The 24,856-nt window shown below is 41.4% G+C and overlaps 1 protein-coding gene across 1 annotated transcript in view; it reads right to left on the bottom strand.

Annotated features, from left to right (window-relative positions):
- Nucleotides 1-24,856, bottom strand: part of LDLRAD3 (low density lipoprotein receptor class A domain containing 3) — a 226,289-nt gene that overhangs the window by 25,872 nt on the left and 175,561 nt on the right. The window lies entirely within an intron of this gene.

Raw genomic sequence — 24,856 nt, 5'->3', positions numbered from 1 at the left:
TGAGGGATTCATTAGTGTGAGTACAGTGACACATTAACACAAGTGTTCTGCTTTTGGTCCCTCAACCAGCTTATTCAGAGTTAGCTTAGTCTTTCCACAAAGCACCGTATTATGCCATGTAACATGGGCCTCCATTCCAGTGATAAGTAAAACAATTTCTATGTAGGTGAATCATAGAGTATTGCTAGTTTCATAGCATTTTAAAATAAATTTACTATTTATCCAGCTATTTTAGAATATCATTCATGCATTTCAGGAGGCAAACTTAATGCTTTTACATTAGGGCTGTAGCTCAACCAACAATTCAGATACAAATCATCATGAGCAGCACAGGAGGGAGAAAATGGAAAAAGCATAATACTTTGCATAGCTAGATCAGCTTCCATCAGGAGAAAAAACTTCTTTGCCAAGATGAATTATGCTTCACAAAAATCACAGTGGAGTGAGTAAGAATTATGCACCTTTTAGAGATGTGGGAAGAGAGGCAGAAAGACGCTAAGTGACATGACATATTCACATGAATCCAGAAACTGGGACCTCAAGAAAAACACCAGTCTTCACAACATTTGTAATAAAAATCATGAAACAAGGCATGAAGCGCACCCCTAGGTAACTGGGGAAAATCCTGGGCAAAAACATTTGGTCAGCTGCAGAAGGGGTGTCAAGCTCATCTGGCCCCACAGGCTGGATGAGTGGCATGGGAATAGCTTGGGGGCTGGCCAGGCCTATGGACCCCCACATGTGATCTAGTGCACATGGTGCCGCATAGCAAGTGCTGTCTATGGCCATGGGTTCAAGCTGTGGTGCTAGACTTCTTCCCCAGTACTGCTGGGGCTGCAGCACTGCTGTTTTTGCTCGGCAGCTTGGCAGCCAGGTGGGCGCTGGAGCTCCAGAAGCACCGGGGCTTATTCCTACAGCAGCAACCAAGGGCTCAGGCAAGAGCTGCAGTCCTGGTGCCCCAGCAACACCACAGGAAGAAACCCAGTATCATCCATGTTTGGCTGCCACTGCAGCAACAAACCGCAGTGCCAGGCTTGTTTCTAAGGTGTTACTGAGGCTTCCAGCACTGCGGCTGTCATCCAGCCACTTGGCTGCCAGTATAGGAAGATTCCTCATCCCAACTAAGGGCAGACCTGGCTATGTGGGCTGGATCCAGCCCATGGGCCCTATGTTTGAGCTACAGCAACATAAAACTACTTCTTGCCTTGCTTTGCCTTCAATGGGATTTACAATTAGATAGATAATGCAGGGTAGCCATTTTCTTTAAGAGGCAACCCCTGTGTAAATTAATGAAGATAAGACTATCACCTTATCAAGAGACTGCAATTTTACTTTCAAAATCCTAAGTAGGATGATGAATAAAATCATCTTCTGCATCTGAAGTAAATTGAGATCAGTTAACATCTTATTAGGAAATTTCTTGCTACACATCTTGCTATTCCAGGGAAGCTTCTTATTGCCCCATTTTGCTATCACAGCTATGCTCAATTGTACTAACAGGGCACAACAGGGAGATGGAAAAAATGGGGAACTTTGTTTTTTGTTGCTGACTTTGAAGAAGAATAGCTCATAAATCAATCACGACTAGACTGCTGTGATCACAGCTTTACGTGGTTTTTATTCTATCTATGGTAGGCACACTGTGTGCACAAAGAAATCTGCTTTTACATAGAAGTATCCAAAGCATTTGAAATGATATAAAAATTATTCTGATTTGTTATAACTGTTAGCTACAATTAAACATGTCAGCCACAATTTATTTATTCTGCATCCTTCTTAAAAATCTATTCATTTTCTTTTCCCCAACAGCGACAATAGACTGACCTCTTGTTCAAGAGTTCTCTAGTTGTTTTACTACAGGAAAGAAAATGGAACTGGAGTATATACATTGCATCTCAATTTTTTTGTCATAATTAGTAATCTTGGGTTAACAACAGAGCAATCAAAAATCAAGTATCTTGTCCAGTTCATAATATTTTGGGTAACAGGTTCCAAGAGTTTTGCACAACCACACCGAGACTGGGGTTTTAAAGTTTCACGGTCTCACCCTCCCTTGTACATGTATGCACTCACAATAAAGTGACATGTCTATTGACCACTAATTGATATTCTGCTTCCTAATGAATATGATTAAGTGCCTGTTGCTTCAGCCAGCTAATTCTACTGATAACCCAATACCAAAAAAATGTTTATTTTAGGCTTAACTGAAAGTTGCAATAGTTTCTGCTAAAATCACTTAGGTAAATATAAAACAAATTTTGAACCAAAAAGATACCTGGGAAGATGATTTCCCAACAGACTACCTCCTCCTCATCACCTGTCATGTGGAGCCTTATCTCTCACTACAAGGGCCTCATTGACAACTGACCGGCCATAAGAACTGAGAGAAGGAAGAACAAGACAATTTTATAGCTTCCTAAACATCTCTTAAGATTTGACTCGACAAAGCCCTGGCTGGAATGATCTGGTTGCGGATGGTCTTGCTTTGAGCAAGGGGTTGGACTACATGACATTCTGAGCTAGGGACAGACATTCAAAAAGCTTGAGTCTGAACTGATTCAATCTTTGCAGGTTAGTCTAACCTACCTAGGTTGAACCAGTTTACAACTGCATAGACTTTCCCTCTGGACTCAAGAAATGCAGGCACATGCCTGCAGTGGCTCAGGCTAGAGGCCAAGGGGCACTAGAGCAGCCCTCCCTTCCATTCCACAGTGCTGAGCTGGGGGCAGGTGGTGGCCAGACCCCAGCAAGATGCTCTGATTAGGGAGGGGTGTAAACCCCTGGCCTGTCTGCACCATCCCAAGCTTTTTCCTACTCACTGCTCAAGGGGCAGGAGTGTTGCCAGACCCCAGCTCTGGGCTAGAACTCTGAGGCAAAGTAAGTGTGGGTGGGTGGGAGGCAGGGGAGTGTGCAGTGCATGCATCTGTTGAAACTGAGCTTTTGAATCTCCCTACCCCTGCTTCTTCTTACTGTCTGCAAACCTGATAGATGGAGGAGCTAGCATGGGGCTGATAACACAGCATTTATCGCCCCATCAACAAAACACAAGCCTCTCTCATTAGTTCAAGCTTTTCTTAAACAGCTTTTTCCAAGGAAGAAACAGAGGGATATTACCACCTGACCTCTTGATTAGCTCCAGAAAGCCCTAAGCGGACAGTGTTCTGTCTGCTTGTCCCAGTGAAATTGGAGAAACACACACAGACACCTCTCAGGCATTAGCTAGCATACCACATGCCTAGGTTTTGTGGGGCTGGGAGGGCGGAATCTCTGCTTGAGCAGCAAGGTTGGGATGGGGCAGAGGGAAGCAGGGCAGACTCTGCTATGCCTGCAGTCTCTGCCGGAGCTCTGGCTAGCACAACCCAGGGCTACAAAGCATCTGGGGTGCGGCAGGACTCTGGTTTAACTTAAATTAGGAAGGAGTCTGGGACAGACATTGAATAAACCTGTCTGACCCAAATCAGTTAAATCTGATACTATATTCAACCAGGTTTATCTTAAACTAGTTTCAGCAATTTTGAAACTGATTTATGTGCACTGAACTTCTGTTCTGTTACAAGTTTAAACCAGCTTCTGATTACTTAAACCCGTTTGTGTGTAATGTCTGTCCCTAGCCCTGAGGTCCCTTCTAACCCTAATTTTCTATGATTCTATGATTCTTGGTTCCAACCTTGAAATTTGTTTGAATCACAGGATTCTTACAAGAGAAGGAAATGTGAAAGTTCAAGAGCAAAGAAATCATGCTCAAGTGTCAGGAAAGAAAAAAAAACCCAAACATTTGCTGATGTCATTATACTGCAGAAAGTGAACAACACTTCTGTTGATGTATTCAGAACACTCAAATGCCACTCCAGTCTGGGGAATATCATACTGGCAGAAAGTTCCCTTCAGGAAGGATTTTTGTAACGCTGATGTTATTTTAATTTTGCAGTAACCCTTTGTTCTACCTAATGGAGACTAATTAGGCAACCCATGCTGTTACCTATTAGACAAGGACCAGAGCCATCTGTGCAGAAATTAAATGCACCTATACTCTGAGTAAGCCATGGACTGTGAGAATACTAGATGAAGAGGACTTTGATGACTCACTATTGGACATGGGAATAATTCATTCAAAAACTTAGGAAATATATGTCATGTGTTCCACATTCCTGCACATGGCAGAATTATCTTAACCAGGATTCCCCAGCAGATGGTTTATTAGTAGTACTCTTGTCCATAGAGTATAGAGCCCCTCATGCTACAGCCTGTGACTATGGAGCTAAGTGGGGCTAAATATATTCCAAAGCAGATTTTTTTTCTTAATTATAGCCAAGTTCAAGGCATAGGACAGTAATTAGGTGGGTGACATGGCAGACCAGCTTGCATGACTATCAAGGAGCAAGCTAACAGCCAGAAAAAAGAGCAGTTAATCTACTTTCTTTAAATATCCAATAATGGGAACACTGTAAAGATGTTTCCACTAGAAGAAGAAATAAGTCAGCTTGGTAATAGACACACATAAAACATCTCAGCATCGTTAAAGACTCTAACTAGTGCCCCATTGCACAAGTTCAATTGTTACCATATATTACTGGGCTTAGACAGCCTTTTAATAAGACAAAATATTCGGTTCTTTCTACAACAAAGCCACGCAACCCCCACCTATCCTCTTGCTCTGGAATGTGGTAGTATGGCAACAGAAAGAAAGGTCATAGGAATTAGCATGGTTCCACATTTAGATGATTTCCCATGATGTACATACCCCACACTGTACAGAACAGTAGACCTGCTAAACTGCGTGCCCTCATCTTCTTTTAGTAACCACATCTCTTACATTATTACATAATCACAGATGCTGTATGGATTACACTAGTGGTATAATAGGCATACTGTTAACTTGTCATTAGCAAGTCTTTGAATATAATTAATATGCATTGATAGCAGGGACAATTTTCTATAGCAGTCTATCATTATGCTAGTTAAACACAAGAAATAAAATATTTTTTAAAATCACATATGTCAGTTTCAATCTGCAGTTCTGTGCAGAGTCAGATAAACAGGACAGGTTTAAAAAGCCTTGTTTACCATGCTCTCTGAACTGAATAAAATTAGGTTAGGTAACAGACGTGGTGACTGACAATATTCTGTTGTTGAAAGGTGTGAAGAAACGTCCCAGGTGAAGATCAGAGACTGAATTCCTATTTATCCACAGCCAAAGCACAGCACAAAACACTTTCACACACTGGCTATTTGAGGAGGAAGTGATGCCTCATGGGGGAGAGATTAGGTTTACCTTTATTCTAACTTCTAATCTTCCTGCTGAAGTTGCCAGTAAGGCTACTAAACTCTGGTGATTTTCTGACATGGACTGTTCTCCACTGGCAGGCACAATACAGGTTCCCAACTCATTTTCAAAAGCCTCTAAAAAAACCCATAAATTTTTGGTAAAACTGTTCCCTTGGGTCAGATTTGAACCACTTATTAATACATAAAAAGTGCTGTGAACACTAGTCCCCTCACTCACTATTCAAACATGCAACCCCTAGTTTAGGTGCAACCTATTTGATAGGCCACAGTACCACAGACGCTATATAGCTCCAATTATACCCCAGCTCCAGACCATAAAATGAATAAAATCAGACTCACTTCTCCAACTGACACACCTACTTGCAAACCAACTCTGAAGTTCCACTAAACCTATATTGTTAGAGCAACAAAATACCTCCACATTCAAATATGTGGTTTACTTAGGAGTGATGTAGCTTTTATTTCAATTGCTCCCATCCTAATGATAATTTCAGCAAAAATGTTATACTCTATTAGCAAATGTACAATTCCTACCATCCTCACAAATAAAAAAGGAGTACCTAAAGGAGTAAGGAACTCATTGCCTTCAGTAATGTGTAAATTAAACTTGGAATTTTTATTTTTTATTTTTTTTGCAGATGGCATCTGCATAGCATTTCAGAGAACATATCAAGACTTTACAGTCTCTGGGACTCTATCCAGATTCTTCATTTCCCTTTGAAATACATATTATAAAAATATGTTGTTGCCCTTCACCAAATGTTTATATAAATATCTTTAGGTCAAAAAATTATTTAATTACAGAATGGAGAAACTGCTGCATTTGGCAAAGCCTTTTTTTTATTCATAGCTGATATAATAGAAGAGTCTGGTGAATATGACCACTCTGGATTTGTTCTTTTAAAAGATGAGCTTGCTGTTTATTGTAGAAAGATCACAGAAACATTTATTTTCCTTCTGACCTAAAATGATATAATTGTATCATTTTAAATACATAAAAAGGTCATGAACAATGCAAAAATATATTTTACAATTATATTTGTAGGCAGGAATCATAATTGTTAATCACTATGTCAAGACAACTACTGTAGGAGAATGACAAGATTTTGGTAGCTGACTTATGGTTCTCATTTTGCACTGTGAGACTACAGGCAAATAATAATGATTAATACAACTAACCATAGCTTAAAAGGCATCAAATTAGCTAACATGTCAGAAGAAAACGATCATGAATTGGCAGATTTTTAGTGTGACATTTTACAGTAAAGGAGGTGAATAGAATACAACCTTTTTGTAAATGGAATAAATTCTACAAGTCTAAATATACTGTGTTGTCAGTTTATGAAGTTCTGCAAAACCATATTTGAAGCAGCGTCCAGTTTTGGCCAGTTTATTTTAAAGAAAGACAGAATTAGATTGGCTAGTATTAGACAAAAAACAAAAATGAATAGAAAATACTAGTTTAAATATCAAGAGGGGGGAAAAAGTGGGGTTTATTTAGTCCTGAGAAAAAATTATGAGGTGACATGACTGAGATATTCCTAATAGTTAAGGATTATTATAAAATTAAGCTTGATGATTTATTTTTAGATTATTGGCCAGACCAGACATAAAGGCTTCAGCATTGAAAGTTAAGAGGAAACATATGCAAGAAGAATTTAAGGATGAATTTTACAGTGAGTAGGGTGAATAGGTGAAATCAAGTTGTCAGACTCATTAAATAAAAATTGGATGACCACATGGAATTTAACAAGTTAAAGAGGTACTGATTTCTATGCTTTGGAGTAGCAAACTGTCTTTTATTGTGGGTCACCAAGGTTAGGGACAGATATTGAAAAAGCCTGAGCCTGAATCGATTCAATCTTTGCAGGTTAGTCTACCTTGGCTATGCTGAACCCATTTGTAACCATACAGACATCCCCTCTGGACTCAGGAAATGCTTGCACATGCCTGCAGTGGCTCAGGCTAGAAGCCGGGGGGTACTACAGCAGCCCTCCCTCCCCTTCCGCAGTACAAAGCGCAGCAGGGGGGTGTGGCCAAGCCCAGCAGGATGTCCTCATTAGGGAGGGGCTCCCCCTCTCTTCACTGCTCCTGACCAGCCCAGCAGGAAGTTGATAACACAGTGTTTATTAGCCCATTAAGAAAACAAAAGCCTCTTTCATTAGTTCAAGCTCTTCTTAAACAACTTTTGCTCAGGAAGGAATGGAGGGACATTACCATCTACCTACTGATTAACTCCAAAAAGTCTTAAGCAGACACTGTTCTGTCTGCCTTTGTCCTTTCTGCCTTACACAGACACCTATCAGCATTAGCTAGCATACCATGTGCTGGCTACAGTCCATGCTGTGGGAGAGGGAAGCGGGGAATCCCTGCTTGAGCAGGGAGTGGTGGAGAGGGGGCATGGGAAAGCCAGGCAGACCCTGCTGTGCCTGCAGTCTCTGCTGAAGCACCAGCTAGAGAGCACAGGGGAGGGGCCAGCCCTGCTGTGGAACAGAAAGCACCGGCCCAGGCTACAAAGCATCTGGGATGGTGGGGCGCTCTGGTTTAAGTTAAACCAGGAAGGGGTCTGGGACAAACACTGCATAAACCAGTTTGACCCAAATCAGTTAAGTCTAATACTACACTCCACCAAGTTCATCTCAAACTGGTTTCAGCCATTTTCAAACTTGTTTATGAGCACTGAACATTTGTTCTGTTACTTAAACTGGCTCATGTGTAATGTCTGTCCCCAGCCCAAGAAATCTCTTAACACGGTTGAATGATTATTCTCTAGTGATTCAGCACTAAATCCCCACATCCCCAATATTTTATGGTATTTATCACATACTGTAGTGATGTCTTATACATATAAACAGTAACATGATTCTGGAAACATGACTAGAGCATAAAAAGCAGGGGACTGTCACCAACATCTCTCCATTAAAAAGGGCAAATCAAAATTACACGAGGTTCTGAACTCTCTGAAACATTTGGAAAACTTGGAATCAGAACACTTGCATGATTTTGTTCTCTCTTCTATTACAGTTCAGCTCATTTTAATCATTTAATTGAACTGTGCACCTTTTGTACAGGTTGGGATCCCATAAAAACTTCTGGAGGCCCATGGCCCAATTTTGATTTCATACTACTGATTACAATGGAATTGTTCTTGCCTTGGTCCTGGTCTCACCAGCATGTTCTCAAATTTTGTTCTCACCTGCAGCTCCTACATTGTATCAAGTATTTTCTTTAAAATATTTTAAAATCCTAAAGAGTAAAAAGTACAATTTGCTTTGATCAAATCTTACACAAAGGTTTCAAGAGAGATGAAACTGGAGCATAATGGTTATCCAGGACTCAGGAAATGACAGATGACCACAGAGAGGCCTGTAAACTTGAAAATAAAAAATGAAAAAGCATCCAAAAGCCCCATTTTCACACTTTGGCGTACTGTTTTTTTGGGGGTAAATTTCACTAAAGTTTTAAAAGGATTAAAACAAAGAACAGCTTCCATGGCTAAGCCAGCTAAAGTTTAATTAAATACAATTGCTTGCTGTGCTTTCCTTCCCAAACAGTCTCATGCATATTCATCACTGTAATTACAGCAGTAAAAAACAAAAAAAACCCAAAAAACCCCATGCAACTAATTATGCCACACTTCTTGCCTTCTACATGCCTGGAATTTTTACATAATTACTACTGAAATTAATTGCAAGTTAGTTAATTCTGCACTTTGTACTTTCAAGCTTAATTGAAAATTAATTTTTTTTTTCCAACCGAGACATTGTTGTAAGCATGGTGCTTTACCTCAGACTGTGCCATACACCGGATATTCCCTTAATTGCTTACAGTTATACAGTACATAGAGTATTGTAAATTTCATCACTTAAAATAGAAATTTGTTCTCAAAATACAGTATTTACTGAACAAATATAGCAGGTTCTCATACTATTTCAAAATACTCACCGGCCACTGCCCACAACTTGAGCAACACATCACCCTCACATGCTTTAAACAACTCCCCCCCATGTCATGCTCTTTTCTGACCTTGATTCAGAATTTCCCGTTCTCTTTAAAGCTCTCCCAGCTTACTCTAAAGTTTGGTGTCTAACATTTCAGAACCAATAAATGCTTTTGGATTCCTTGTTCCAGACCTTTTACTATGACCTGATTTTAGAACAATTGCCTAGCACTTCCCCTCCTTTAAAAAAAGATATCAGATTCTTAATCAATCTCAAGTTGGGCACTGAAAATTTGGGCCACCCTATATTATGCAGTCTTTGAAAATTTCAATCCTGGTCTCTCTTTGGCCTTTGTCTGCTGCTTAACCTCTTCTTCCTAAATCTTTCCTGCCTTCCAACTCCTGAAGCAAATGTGGAAAATATCTTACAGAAGACATCCTCCTATACCACCTCCTCCATTTGTACCTGACTAGCTCCTACAAGTACTGTGGCTTCTGAGAATGATGTAGCAATCCTTTGCCATATGACTATCTCATCAGAAATTGTATCCTAATATATTTGCAGAAGAGTCCAAATGAAGGTTACATAGGCAACCTAAACTGGCATTTCCTCACTTAATTGCTAGACTCTGCACCCAGAACAGCTTTCTTTTAACGTAGATTTTGTTTCTTTGTCCTGTCTTTAAAAACAAACTGAAAACACAGAAATACTTTATGACATTATACTTATTTCTATACAGACAATTAGAAGAGATGGACCCTTTATGTCATCAGTACAATGAAAGATCCATTTCAACTAATGGACCAACCAACAGCAATAATAGATTTTTATCCTCTGCATGGACTGACCCTAGAGGTTTTACAAATATTTGCCAATGGCTAAGAAGAAATGGTGAAATGCAGATTCTTGAGTTTCATTTTAGGCTTTTAGGGAAGTGTGCTCTACTGTACACTTTCATTCTCGTTTACTCTGGCCTGTTCCAATCCTGTCTCTTCACTTACCGTCATCCCTTCCATCCTACTCCTCTACACATACCTCTAGTCCCTCTCCTGTCCTAACACTTCATCTGACCTCAAGTTTTCTTCCCCACCTCACTGTCCTCCTCTCAGCCTTCCAGCCTCATTCCCAATCTCTTTTCTGCCCAACAAATCTCAGTCTTATTTCATCAACCAACTACGTCTAACCCCAGTGTCCCCAAACATTTTATCCCAACCTACTCCCTCCAGGATCTGGCTCATTTCTTCTACTTTCAAGCCACACAGCTTCCCTCCTCTCAGCAGTCAGTGATGCACCAGGAGGAGCACAAGAGCACATGAAACTTAGTTTCTCTACTCTCAGTTCCTGCCTGATGCTACAAGTGCCAGGGAAATGATTACAGGGGAAGTATTTGTTGGTGCCTGCAACAACGCAGGGTTGGACTGACGTCAGCACAGAATCTTTGGAAAATTTAGCTGCCAAACTCAAATTTCTATGGCACATGTGCATACTGGATTCTCCTTTCCCTCCCCTGGCTCCTAGCTTGAGCAAATTTGGGTGGTTTTCTAATGAAACAAAGTACAGCCTGGCACCAAGGTGTTCCTCCAGAAAAATTTCACATTCCTCTAAAAAAAAAAAAAAGGGGGGGCCATGAAAGCTTCTTAAATAAAGGTGTTATTTCCCCCCCCCCCTCATGTATAGGTAAAGCAAAGAGTCTTCCTGTAACCACATTCTAAGATATGGCTGAACCATTTTTGCTGAAACTTTAAAAAAAAAAAAAGAGCAGCCTGAGGTACCTTCTTTTGATAGAAAATTCCAGTCTAACAAGTTTAAAAAGTGTGGCAAAGTTCTATGCAAACATAAAAAAGGATCTTTTAGTACAAATGGTTTGGCAAATTTAATTGCAGGATGCAATTCGAGCTCCATCTGTAATGCTGAGTTTAGTCTATTACCAGGATATAGCTTGTGTGAATGATGCTATATATCATAAGTTTGCACTGTACTGTAGAACATGTCTAGATGCCATGCTGTGGAGATAAGCATGCAAAAGTCCTGTGGAGGAAGGGCAGGGAAAAAAAGAATCGGAAGCAGCTTGCATTTTATTTCATTTGCAATTCTTAATTTTTTGAATGAACAAAACTATCAGGCTAAAAGCCAATGAAGGTAAAAGGGTAAGAATCTAGAAGATCAGCTTAACTCATTTCTAAGGGGGATTTGTTCTAGCTTGTAATAAAGCCTTGTGATAACAGAAAGTAAAAAGCTGAAGTACTGTGGGAGTCATTGGCAGGTGTGCCATCCTTTCACATTTGTAACCTGCAGGTTATCTATCAAAAAACTTTAATTTAGCAGCAATGAAACTTATACTCATATGCAGGTAATATAAATTTATTAAGCAGAAATGTTCTGTTTTCACTGTGGAGCAAGAAATGTACCTGTACAGAGCTGCCTGTAGGAACATTATTTTTTACAAGGGTAAAATGTAGTTAAGGATGCCAATTACAAAGTACTTATTTTTAAGGAAAAATACTTGAAAAGGGATACTGGTTAAATGGCAAGTTATACCTGTGAAAATATGGTATTTATGACACTTTCTGAAGAGTCTTCCAGGCTCCCGACAGATGTGAAACTTAAGACATGACTAACTAGTTAATCATGTTTTAAGTAGTGACCTGGCCACATGTTCAATTAATTGATGACATGATAAATATTGTGTAATAACATTGTGCCCATTTCCTAACACACTTAACTGAGCATATAGCCACTTTCCCAGCTTCCAGGGCACACAGGAGCCCTTCAAGACTCCCATGTGCTGTGGAGGCTGGGAGTGCCCTAAGCTGACTGGGGTTTCCAGTTGGGTTCCACAGCTGGGAGCTTTAATCAGCTGACCAGGGCACGCAGCCTCGAACATCAGATCCAACTGAGTCAAGTTGCCGTGCAGGTCAGGGGGAAGGGTCATGATCCTGGGATCCCCCTGAACCAGCAAGTAGCAAGCTTGTGTCCCTGTGCTACCCTAGCTGAGTGCTCCAATCAGCTGACAAGTTCCCAGCTAGGGGAGCAAAGCAGAGCCAAGCCTGCTACTTGCTGGTACATGGGGAGACTGGGAACATGATTCCAGGCTCCCCTGCACTGGCAATATGGCTCGATGGGATCTGATGCTTGATCCCACAATCATGTCTCCTGCTATGAACATATGGCATAGCAGGAAGTGTATTGTTGGGATGATGCATCAGATCTCACTGTGCCTTTAATTTAGCATCTGTCAGGCCTTAGATCTACCAGTAAAAGTCTAATGAGATTGTTCTCCCTGGGTTAATGTGGATGCAGCTTATCTTGGGTAAAGCCCCCACAAAGTTTTCTTATTCATCTTTCATGCTGAGGATCAGCCAATGCTCCAAAAGGCCCATCAAAGCCGTCTCATTACATTAGGGACAAGGATTGCACTGCAAGCCCAGGATTTGTACAGAGGTCAGAAATGACAAGGCGGGGGGATAATTGGAAAGATAATGAAGTGGCTAAGTAATACACTCAGAAGACAGTTGTAAATTCAGAGAGAGTGGAGGAGGTTAAAGCCATGAAAAGAGCTACCAATGCCTGAAAGAAATTCATTATCTACATCAAAAGCTGTTTTCTTAACTACATAAAAGTTATGATCTCTCTGACCTTGGTTAACAGTTTCCAAAGCAACCTGCACTCCAAGATAGATGCCCAGCATGTCACCAGTACATCTCTGTGGTTGTCAGTGGCACCTGACACTGGCTCAATACCAGGTATAACCTATGTTTTTATCATATGCCAATAATAGCAACATAAGCTTTTAGGCCCTGTAAAATAGCATCTTATTACAAAAATCAAGTCAATCCATTTTTTTTGTTACAGATACTTGCCTTAAAGCTTTTGGGCACCAGTTTTCTAAATTTCTTCCCTCTGCCAAAAGTGTATTACAGCAACCTTATATTATGACAACCTGAGCACTTTTGACAGAAAAAGGGGAGCCTGATAAATACAATATTTACTTCTTCCATCATCTCCAGGGACAGATTATAACCGAATTGGTATTTTTTAATGTAATTGTTGGAAGGAATATTAGATAAGCTTTTGGACACAAAATGACGCGTCTCAGGTCTGGAAAATTTTGTGATCAGGAGCTTGTCTAACATCTCTCCCAGCTGTATAGCTGGTCCAATAAAAGGTATTTCCAAACAAATCTTGCTTCTTGTATAGCCCTGGGATGGTCTTGGCTAGAACTGCACTACAGTGCAAGCCCCCACTGCAGGAAACTGTGTGACGGGGTGAACAAACTGGCAACAACAAAGTTATGCCTTAAAAACGAAGATCTTTTGTTGAAGAATACGAACATTTGTTTCTCAGTACCACAGGAACAGACTGGATTAAAAAGACAGAATAATGTTTTCACCAAGTTAGGTGAACTGCCTATTAACAGCCAAAAACAACTCATGATATAGCTCTGGAGTCCAGAACAACTAGAATAGTCTCAGGGTGGATCAGAAGTAATTAAAAGGAAATTAAAAAGAACATGCAATCTAAGTCAAGAGGCCCAAGGCCAAAAAGGCACTTTGAGTACGATGTAGGTTAGGAGCTATGATTAGTGATCCTTTACCAGTAAAACAAATGAATGTGGTATTTGTTCTGTCTCAGTAGGCTAAAGGCTGTTGAACCTATGAGCCATGTGTGTATTATTAAGTAGGAGGTACTGAACAGATAAAACCAGGGTGTGGTGTTAAAGAGCCATGATTTCTTTTCTCCAGGTAATTTGCAATCCACTGCATAAAAACCCTACTTGTACAGTCCAATTTAAAAAGGGAAATAAACTTCAAGAAAATTCAAAAACATATTTTTATTATAACAACCTTCATTTAAATAATACTTTTAATTATGCAAGATGCCCAAATATTTTAGAAGCAATCTAATCACTAAACTAAAACCACTTTTAATTAAATGTATAATATTCTGGACTCTTGAAGGCTGACACTACTACAGCATACACACCATGCACATAGTTTATACGCACACATTTATATTCTAATATTACAAAAGCCTTAGTTTATCCATCTGTCTCTCCATAATGCTTTATTTGTACTCTGAGTGGTTGTCTCCACAGCCAATCAGAGCATTCCAAGAGCACTGTGGACAGGGGGTGGAGGCGATGCTCTGCCGTGACATCACTGGAAGTGGCAGCAATGGACTGGGGGGAGGTGGGGGAAGGGAGGCCAGTAGAGCTGCCTGCTCCCCAGAGGCAGCAGCTCCCTGCCCGCCCATCCCCCCCATCATTCCTAACAGAAAGTTGGCTAGTATACACATACAAGCACATGTATACACATACACACACACACACTATACACACACCCCATGGTTTTTTGGGGTGTTTTTTGGGGGGGTTTGTTTTTTTGTTTGTTTTTTTACACACACAGGTTTCTCTCGCTTTATATAGTACATGCATTCCCAGAAAACTGTGCATAACTTGAATTTGCATAAAGTGAACCCAATTGATAAGGTAACAAATAGGGATACGTTCTCACAGCGGTGAGGGTGGGAGGGAGGCTGGGACTAGGAAAGGGGCGGAGGGAGGGGTGCAATGCAGCCCAACAGCTGCAGGCAGGTGGTGTCAGACACTCACGGGGCTGCAGCAGGGAGCAAAGTGGAGGAAACTGTCAGCAGGTGCAGGGCATGGGGGTACGGCTCTTGCTTCTATGCACGCCCTGGGAGGGCTGTGGGACTGTGCCGAGCTCTTCCTCGGGGGCATGTGCACCTGAATCTGGGATGAGAGCAGGCTGCCGGAGTGGGCTAGGGCCAGCTGCGGCATCAGGCTCTTCCCAGCACTCAGGGCAGGCAGTGGCAGTGCTGGGAGGGGGGCTGCAGCCACTGCAAAATTTGCTGTAGCCCCCCCGCAGTGCTGCCACCACCTGCCCTAAATGCTGGGAAGAGTCCAGCGCCACCGCTAGCTCCAGCCTTCAGGAGCAGCCTGCTCTTGTCCTGTGCGCAGATCTGGGGGCATGCACCCCCAAAGAAGAGCTTGGCATAGTCCCCCAGCCTGCAGCCCTCCTGGGATGCGCATAGCAGCAAGAGCCACATCCCGATGCCTCGCAACCACTGACAGTTCCCTCCACTTTGCTCCCTGCTGCAGCCCCAGGAGTGGCCAACACCACTTGTCTGCAGCTGCTGGACTGTGCCATGTCCCTCCCCGCCTTCCCTTCCCCTACAGACGTACCTCACATATAACAAATTTACCTCGCATATAACAAATTTTGGTTATAAAATGGGCCATTGCAGAAGAGCGAATTTGCACAGACAGAACCTGCACAAAGCGAGAGAAACCTGTACACACACACACACACAAAACATTACATGAATCCAGAATATTCTGTTGTACAGAATGCATTTCATACAGAATACATATAACTTTCATAGTTTGATATGAAGATAAAAGGCACTAAAGTACATACAAAATTTTCTCTGGGCAAGGGTCAAACACACTGGCAATGCACTATAGGAAGCCTTAATTTCTGTAAAGATTTTTTGTTGTGATTTCCAGGTGTGTGCCCAGACACTGAACTAAGAAGCATTTTGGAAGCTTAGGAAAAATAATTTAAAGGCCTCAGAAAATATCAGTGCCCTGCAAAGGTGGACAGTGTCACTCTCTCTCAACTATCCCAACATCCTTCTGTTTTAATTAAATATCAAATTGGTTAAGCAGATCTGAAGATTTAATTAGGGCTGTAGTTTAAAATGAACTTGGTTCCCCTTGGAACCAAGGAAGGTTACCGAGTTGACCTCATTCTCACCTAAAATCCCTGTTCGGCAAGATGCTGACTACAAGCATTTGTCCCCATTGGCATAGCTGAATAACATTCTCTGCAGCATAATGCTAGAAAATAAGTACTGCTTCAGCATGTCTGCAATTCAAATGTACTCAGAAATAATGTCTTCCTAAGAATCTGAAAACTGCATGCAAATATATAGATCAAGATGATTACAGGGAAACAACTAACTGTATTTTAAAAATATGTTTCTTAAAAAATATCAATTTACCTATTAACTTAGGGGTATAATTTACTTATTAATCTAGGGATACAATTAACCTAGAGGTATGAATTTTCATTTCCACCTGGGAGCCATTTTACAGTCTTTGCATTCTCCTGTGCCTGAGGAAGGGTGATTGTGCCTGAAAGCTTGCAAATAAAGAATTGTATTTACAAATATCCTATTGGTCTAATAAAAGATATCACCTCTGCCACGAGTTGTGATTCCTATTAACCTAGGGAATTTAGAAAAATGCTGAAATCTACTCATTTCCTAAATGCTTATTCAAATAAAAAAGCAAGGGCTCATTTTCAAAAGCAGATAGTCACAGGTTCACTGACACTCCTTCTGTGAGCAGTTTCACTGATATGATGCATATCCTGCAGCTGTTGATGTCTTGGGAAAAGGGCAGTAGTGTAACAGGGTTGGGGACAACCACAGCTTCAACCATATGTGACGAATCAAGGGGCGAGTGTGCAAAAACAGCAGTGGCTGCACTGCCATTGCTGCTGCCATCAGAAGCCCAGACACGGCTGACACTGCCCTGTGCGCCACTGCCACCAAGGGTGTTCAAGTATCCACTGATACCACGCCAAGAGGCAGGAGATAAAAGCATACTGAATAGAGGGAAAGGCAGGGAGGGGAAGCGTAAGGGGGCTCTGAGGTGGAAGAATCAGCTCTAAAGACTAGGGAGGTGGAAGAGACTCTCTTGTATGTAATATAGGTGCATGAGAGTCTGATTTAGGTTCCAAGCCCAAAGCCTACAAATTTTCTTAGAATTACATTATCATAGGATCAGAAGGGACCTCAAGCGTCATCTGGCACAGCCTCCCAGAAGAATGTCATAATGCTGTTTCTAAATCATCCATGATGACTGCTTATCCAGTCTCCCCTTGAAAGCTCCCAGTAAAGGGGATTCCACAACTTTTCTGTGCAGCCTATTCAGCTGCCTCACTGTTCTTAGCAGCAAACAAGTTTTTCCTGAGTGCATTTATACACACAACTAATGCAAAACTATAAACTCTGGTGCTTACCATTTGAATGTGTGCCCAGGACCGCAGCGTGTTGAGCTGGGTCAGGGCAGCCCCGGCTGGCAGGGGGCCCCAGGGGTCAGCCTGCCAGCCCAGGGCTCCTCCTGCATGGCTCAGTGTGCTGCGTAGGGGCTGGCTGGGCCACAAGGATGTTTCAGTGCAGGGTTAGCCAGCAGGCAGACCCCACACTGAAGCACCCTCATGCCCTAGCCAGGCAGGTCAGCATCTACACATGCTTTGTCGTGCGCTACACTAAAAAACTCCACCGCAGGACAGTACTTGCATTTACAAGTACTATCCTGAAGAGCAGTTTATTAGTTTACTGCAGCCTAACTGGGCTCCACGTGTAGATCATGAGATGTCTACTGCAGAGCTAACTGGGCAGCTCCACAGTAAACGTCTCATGTAGATGTTCCCCCTGAAATCTAATCTAAATCTACTCTGCTCCAATTTAAAGGCACTGCTTTTGTATTGTGCCTTCTGTGGCAAGGTAGTCGAGAGGCTCTTCCTCTATGCATTTCAAATGCTTAGGAAATACCAGCCATCATAGCTGTCTCACTGCTGTGGATTTTCTTCATATCCAGGATTTGGGAGAGACCAAAAAGCCTGGAAGACAATGTCAAGGTGTTCTTGATTTTCCTGAACTGAGAACAAGAGGAGCTACTGGACTGGCTATTAGCAATGTCAATTCACATCACTAGGCAGGCTGTTTCCCTTATAGTTATGCATTCATTGTGTTACTGTGCCAAGACTTTAGGTCACAAATCTCAAATGATTATGGCCCTTCTCAGATAGTTACAGGAGCAGTACCCCAGGGATGCAAGATGACTGTACAACTACATTTGAATTGATAGACTGCTGCCAAGTCTATTTAGTTAAAAGCATTGATGTGCATTTAGAATTTTTTATTTTCTTAATGTAAATGCAGTGCAAGACTAAATAACAATTAAGCAATTGTCCAAAAAGCACTGCCCCTGTGTTCAAAAGTAAGATATTCCTTTGTACCTTAGGAAATACACTGGGGTCTTGTACTCTGTCTAGACAAAAACCTACAGAGCATAATATATAATAGCTTTTTACAGCCAACAATTTTTATCTAGTTTCTCCTATGGGGCTCTAACCAATAAATCAAGTTTCACAGACTCAGAAAATCATTGTTTTTTTCAGAGAATGACTTTCAGAGTCAGAGTGAAGAAAAGGCTCTTTGCAATGTGGTATGAAACTATGTTGCCTTAAGGATGAGTAGCAGACTGTACCCCAGAGAACAATTAAATCAGTATAGAAATATCATGAATAGCAGAATAATCAATGATTATTTGAGCACACTGCCCATCCTATTTTCAACCTTCATATTTTATTCTTAAGCTTCAAACACAATGTTTACTGTGCAGAATTTACCAAATACGTGCACATTATTCTTCAGTTAGGGCTATTTTCACAAAGGAACTTAGACATTGTGGGCATTTTTACATTTGCTCCAGGACACGTTGGGGGGGGGGGGAAGCAGTTTAATTAGCAAGCCATGCTAATAAAAAGCACCTGTTCATCTCATGTATCAGTGTTCCTGCCCTGAAAAAATGGCAATGGGACATTCTGAATTTAAGTTTGTTTGACAAGCTTTATCAAAACACCCTACCACCATTTTTCAGTGCAAAGACCCATACACGTGACACTAGAGTCTGCTGGAGCGTGAATTTCTACGCTCCAGCAGACTCAATTGAGTCTGCTCTGATGCACTGGATTTCCAGCACATCAGAGCAGGTGCCCTGCACATGTATATAGGAGTCCTGTGATGCTAGGTATGGTTACTGTGACTATGACCCCCTGCTCTTCCCCAGCTTGTTGTGAACAACAGTTTAGTGGTTAGAGAATGTTGCCAGGATGTGGGAGCCTGGGTTATAGGGTGCCTTGGGCTGAACAACTCCCACATCCCAGCTTGCAGCCCAGTGAATATAGCACTCACTGACAGCAGGAGAAGTCTGGATTCCAATTCATTCTGCAAAAACTTATATAAAACCAGGTCTCCCCTTGCCCCACAGTAAGCACCCAAAAAACCTGGCTAAAGTCATTCTTCCTTCTGCTTCCTTCTTTGCCGTTACAAATGTACTTTGTTTTCTGAGCGTGAGGCATGGAAGGAAAAGGAGGGTTGGAGGGTGCCTACACCCCCAAGCAGACAGCAGCCAGGATATCAGAGCACTCTCCTGGGAGGTGGGAGATGTGGGTTTGAACCTTCTCAGGTGGAGGCAAATCTTGAGTTCAGGTCTCCCATGCTGTAGAAAGTACACGATTTTGGACTTAAAAGAGTTCCACAACCAGTACCAGCAGTTTTTGAATGAAAGTAGATGTGACCACTATGGCTAGATCCAGACATGCAGGCACATGTAGTCTGTGATGCTGCAAATCTCTCTGCAGCACCACAAACCACATGAGTGCATGGCACTGCTAATCTCTCTCAATGCACAGTGCACTCCAGCCAGCAGGTCTATGCTCCACATGCCATTCCCTGGCTGACCAAGGTGCCGCAGTGCAGGGGATGACTACCTCTGCTAAGGCACCCAGCCAGCCCCCACCTCCCCCCCGCCCAGCACATGGAGCCTGCAAAGCACGTGGGCAGGGACAAATTTGTGCCACTACTATTTGTGCTACTGCAAAGACATGCCCCTACTTGTGTGGACCTGCCCTAAGTTTTTTTCCCCATAGAATTCAGTCCTATCAATATATGCATGATGAGTGCTCTGAGTACGTCCACCAGCTCAGCCCCTCAAAGGGACTTCAGGAGAGGGGATCCCAGTCAGATATAAGCATGAGACAGGTGCTAAATTGCTTAGTCCTGCCAACACAGAAGCAGCTTTAGACATAACAGAAAAAACTTCAGGTGTGTAGCGAACTTCATGTACAAAAACATAGGGGCTTGCAGACTTTACATGCTTAAGACAGACAAAGGTTTTGTTGACTGCACTCTTGGGGTGCTGTGCCCAGACATGCATGGATGTTTGGTTCCCCAGGGACAACGAGCAGCAGCACACCTTGCGGCACCACATACTGCATGACTGCATTTATCTGGAAGCACGCCTGGACTCTGTCCTAGAGCCATATAAGGACGTAGGCACTTAAACCTACCTATGTGTTTTTACATTACCTTTTTTATTTTACAGTGGGTCTGTTAGACACTTGAACCTTGGACTTCGTTTGCCTCTAAAACCCTAAATTAATCAAATTTTCATCTGAATATTACCTCAGATTCCTTATCTTTATTTCTGGCCACTCTTTTATAATTCCAAACCCTAGCACTTCCTTTCTTCAAGATAGCTGCCCTTACAACACCTTTTTCCGAGTATGGATGGCCTGTGAGGTTCACATCTATGCTATCTGGGCCACAAGGCGAGACTTCGCATAAGACAATTGCTTTCATTGCTGGAGCCTAGCTTAATTTCATCATTTCACCAGTTGGAAAGACGGAAACAGGTGGCAGTCTCCCGCTCCTAGATGGACATGGTTGAAAAATGCGTCTCCATATACAAAAGCACAAGGCAAAGTTTAATTTTTAGAATAACTACACTTGATATCTCTATGTCACTAAACTTCAAGACTATTATTCTTGTCATCTTTATTCTGTTACTCCCAGTGCTATCTATTATCAGCATGTTCTCAAACAGATAAAGCATACATACATTTGCTTTTGACTTCTCTTTGTTAAGGCAGATTCTGAATTTTAACCAAGCAGCTAACTCCATCTCCAATCCCTATCTGTTCTGTTACCTTCTCTGACAACCAGAATACAAAGTCTTTCATTTTATGAATTGTATAACCTGATGAAATGAGCACTTATATTAAGCTACATTTGACTAATGCATTTCTATTTTGCATTAGTCAAAATAAACTCTGAACAACATAACTCAGAGCTAATTTTTTCAGGATTTTTTAAAAAGACTAAAAATACCTTTCCCCCCTCCTTAACAGCCAAGAGGCAAAACTGACCACCTACCCATTCCCCCAAAACACAATTGTGTTGACTCTAGTTACATTTGTTACACTGTACGTTAAGAAATGTTGCCCCTAAAATAAGTCCAATAATTATTCACCGTGGCTTCAGTACTAGATCAAGTGGGTGTCCAGTAAATGTTTGAAATGCGGTACACAAACTACCCACTTTCTAGTTTGAACACTCTCCCGTCTCTTCCTTCACTACAGACTGTACCCAGTGTAGTTAATAGTGAAAATGATTACCCTTGTCAGTGCAAACTGAAACTTGTTAGAACAGATGGCATCTTTTTTTGGTTCCACTCTACAACTGCTGCCTGCTCCTGAAACGGACTCCCCAAAGCTCTAGAAATTCCCCTTGATGACTGCAAATCTCTTCACCACCTACTCCTTCCAGGACTATATAGCATCAATCTGTTTCCTCCTACTGAATTTCAAGCTTCTCCCATTTTAAAAAATAAACAGGCTCAGCCTCTCAAGCTTTAAACCTTACTTTTTTAAAACAATATGAAGTGCCTAGCATGGGTGCTTTCGCCTGTCCATCAAAGAATTTTTGGTTTTGTAGCTTGACAAGTGGGATTTTGATGCTCAAGGACTATATTTTATTTTCTTTCAAGCCCTGGCATGTTACAAAGGAAGCCTACAAATTTTAGGTAGCATTTAACTGAATGCATCTCAACAGGAAATGCACATCTCAGCCCTTGCATTCTCTGATAATGCATAGGCCCTTCAGCAAAAATCTCACTTTCAGATCCACTCTTTACAATTCAATTATGTTTTAATTATAACTTTAGTTCTTTGGTTTGCTCTTAACAGAGCACTTTCCTGGTAAAACGCAGGCCCATCATTTACCTACTCCCTCTACACTTAAAAACACATACACAGATCTGTGGAGCACCCAAAGTTGTATACCCATGTTTACAACTCTGCCTCTGGGTTATAGTGTGCATATTACACTCGGAAAACATTTAGGCTAAAGCAATCTTGAGTTTATGATCCTCTTCGTTTTAAAAGCAAATGTTAATGAAATATGTGCTACTTATAGGAAACTGCAAGCCCAGTGGGAGACATTTTAATTAATACAGTTTGTTCAAAGAAAAACAAATATAAATTCCCCCTCATCTGTCAACCAGCTGTATTCCAACCTGAATGTAGGAAGCAAAGAGAACAACTGATAAAGTAAGTCTGTGAGAAATGCCAGACAGAACTGGGACTTGTGAAAGGAAAGTAAGAACCCAAGCCATTCCCATTACTGCTGGGCTACAGTTGTTTTTTTCCTGTGACATTTTATATTCTATACATTTTTACTATCTTCTCTGGCTTCAGGCTTATGTTTCAGAACAGAGATTAGCAGTTGATTATTTAAATGCAGTTGTTTTCTCTGGGGGATTCTCTTAGTTGCATCCTGCAGTGTTTTGGAGTACAAGGTCTTAACTCTAGTTTACAGAGGTGTGCGAAGTTCAGACTCACTGGTAGAGATTGGCAGCAAATGGGAAGACAAAGTTTGCCTTGGCTAAGTAAGGGGCCTTCTCTTCGTAGATGACCAGCCCATATTCCCCTGGTCAGTAGCAGTTTCCATCTAAAATAGTTACTAAAGTACTTGATTCCAATATGATTTACATCAGTTTAACTCAAAGATATTAATTTAAGCTGGTGCAAACTGCATTATATGATCAGGCTCTGAACATTTCCTGAGATGCCTTTGGCTCCCCCATAAGACCAGTATGTCCTGAAGTCTATCTGTAAGAGCTACAGAAATTCTTTTACAGAACAGGGTTTTAAGCCATTGACACGTTTACCCTCATTTTCAAAATAAGTGACCTTGAAGACTGTTGACAAAACATTGCAGCCCATCATCTAGAGATATTGTTGCACTGAACATTATTTGATAACAGCTTCACTCTCTGACACTAGAGTCTAATTTTAGGCATTTGCTGCAACTTGGGTTGATACATAGATCTGCTTTGTTTTCAGACTGATGCCAATACCTTTTTTAATAAACTGTGCTGCTGAAAGGAAACATTTTTCCTTGGCATCCGATCTTGCAGCCTATACTCAAAGTAATTTTCAGTTTAGTAGAGCCAGAGAACAACCATGGTTCAATGGATGTAGCTGAGTTGTCAAAGACTTTCTGGTAAACTGAACAGAAGTCAACCACATTCTTCTGGATGGGATCAGATCAATGGGTTCTTCTTAACTTTAGACAATTTGACACTTGGGATAATCTCATCTTGTTGTGAATTTACTCTAATAGACTGCCTTGGTATCAAGTCATTATAGAAGGTATTTTTAATCTATTAAAAACCCTCATATGAATGCGAATATTTTGCATAGCTCGTCTCATGCCTAGATCCAGACTCCATTCTATTCTGCTCTACCTCATACCTAACTTTCCTCCAAATTGAGCCTGTCTGTGTAAGCATGAAGTTAGAAGAAAAGGAGGCACCACAAGGCTTCCTCATCTTTTAGGCATACTCCACTGCGAAGACCCTGTGGCATGGGGCCAAAAGGAACTAGGGATGGACAAAGGGCAGTGACATTGACCCCAAGCCCTCCTCACCAGTTAGTAGAACAATTCAGTCACATTGGATAGAGGATGCAGAAATAATGGATGCTTTCTTGTATATGAGAAAGCACCCCAGAGATGAAACCACAAGGGTGTCCAATGCAAGACAGTTCTTTAATGGTTAAGGAATGGATGTCCTTTTGTGATGACTCCTGATTCAGCAACACACCTTTTCCTTCTGACAATCAGTGCTTTCAATATTGGAATCTATTTATCGCTTACATCATCTGAAATCTTTTGAAGAAAGGTACAATGCTAGAAAGCAACGTCTCATAAAAGCCTTTTAGACACTGGGCTACAATTTTTCAGTTTACCCACACTTGTAGAAACTATAATTCACTGTGATATATTTTATTAGTCAAAAAGTCTGTGGAGCCAAGTATGCAACAGCTCCCAAACCTTTCATTTTGTAATACCCAAGTGCAAATTAATTTTGGTTGCACTCAGGAAAGTGGAAGCTGACCTGGAATGGGAGAGAACAAGACTGATGCAGTGGATGAACTGGTGTACAGGCTGCAAGACTGAAGTAGCAAGGCAGCTGTAGGTCAGGACTAAGATGTACTGCAGAGGTGCTTAGAGGAAGAGACTGAAGAATCTAGGACTTGTCAAGTTTTAGAAGTCTCCTTCCCCTGGATCACCAGCTGTCAGCCCTTCACCACATGCACATACTATACAACTGGCATAAATGTAAAACTTAAATATTTTGGGGGAACAGAGATTGGGCCCTCTTTTTAGAGAGACTATTGGAAAAATTTTAATTCTAACTGAAGCACAATCCTAAAATCTTATGATGAATAACCAGCCATACCACTGAACTACAGGGCAGTGTCAAATGTCATGCTCCAGTTTTGGCACGTCATGCAAGCAGTTAAGTAGAAAATTCTATCAGTATCTGTTTTAAACCTTCTCACTGGGTGATTACTGCATTGCTTTAGTTTTTGCTGACTTCAGCATTGTGGACATTTGCACTGAAACTTAGCTGGTAAATCATCATTCATTTGGAAGCGTGTCTGCCATGCAGAAATGCAATAATGGAT

Source organism: Crocodylus siamensis, chromosome 2 (assembly GCF_052110815.1).
Source record: "Crocodylus siamensis isolate JL-2025a chromosome 2, ASM5211081v1, whole genome shotgun sequence".
In the NCBI taxonomy this organism is placed as follows: domain Eukaryota; kingdom Metazoa; phylum Chordata; order Crocodylia; family Crocodylidae; genus Crocodylus; species Crocodylus siamensis.
The sequence above is the reverse complement of the archived record's forward strand: the minus strand, read 5'-3'. Positions and strand labels throughout refer to the sequence as shown.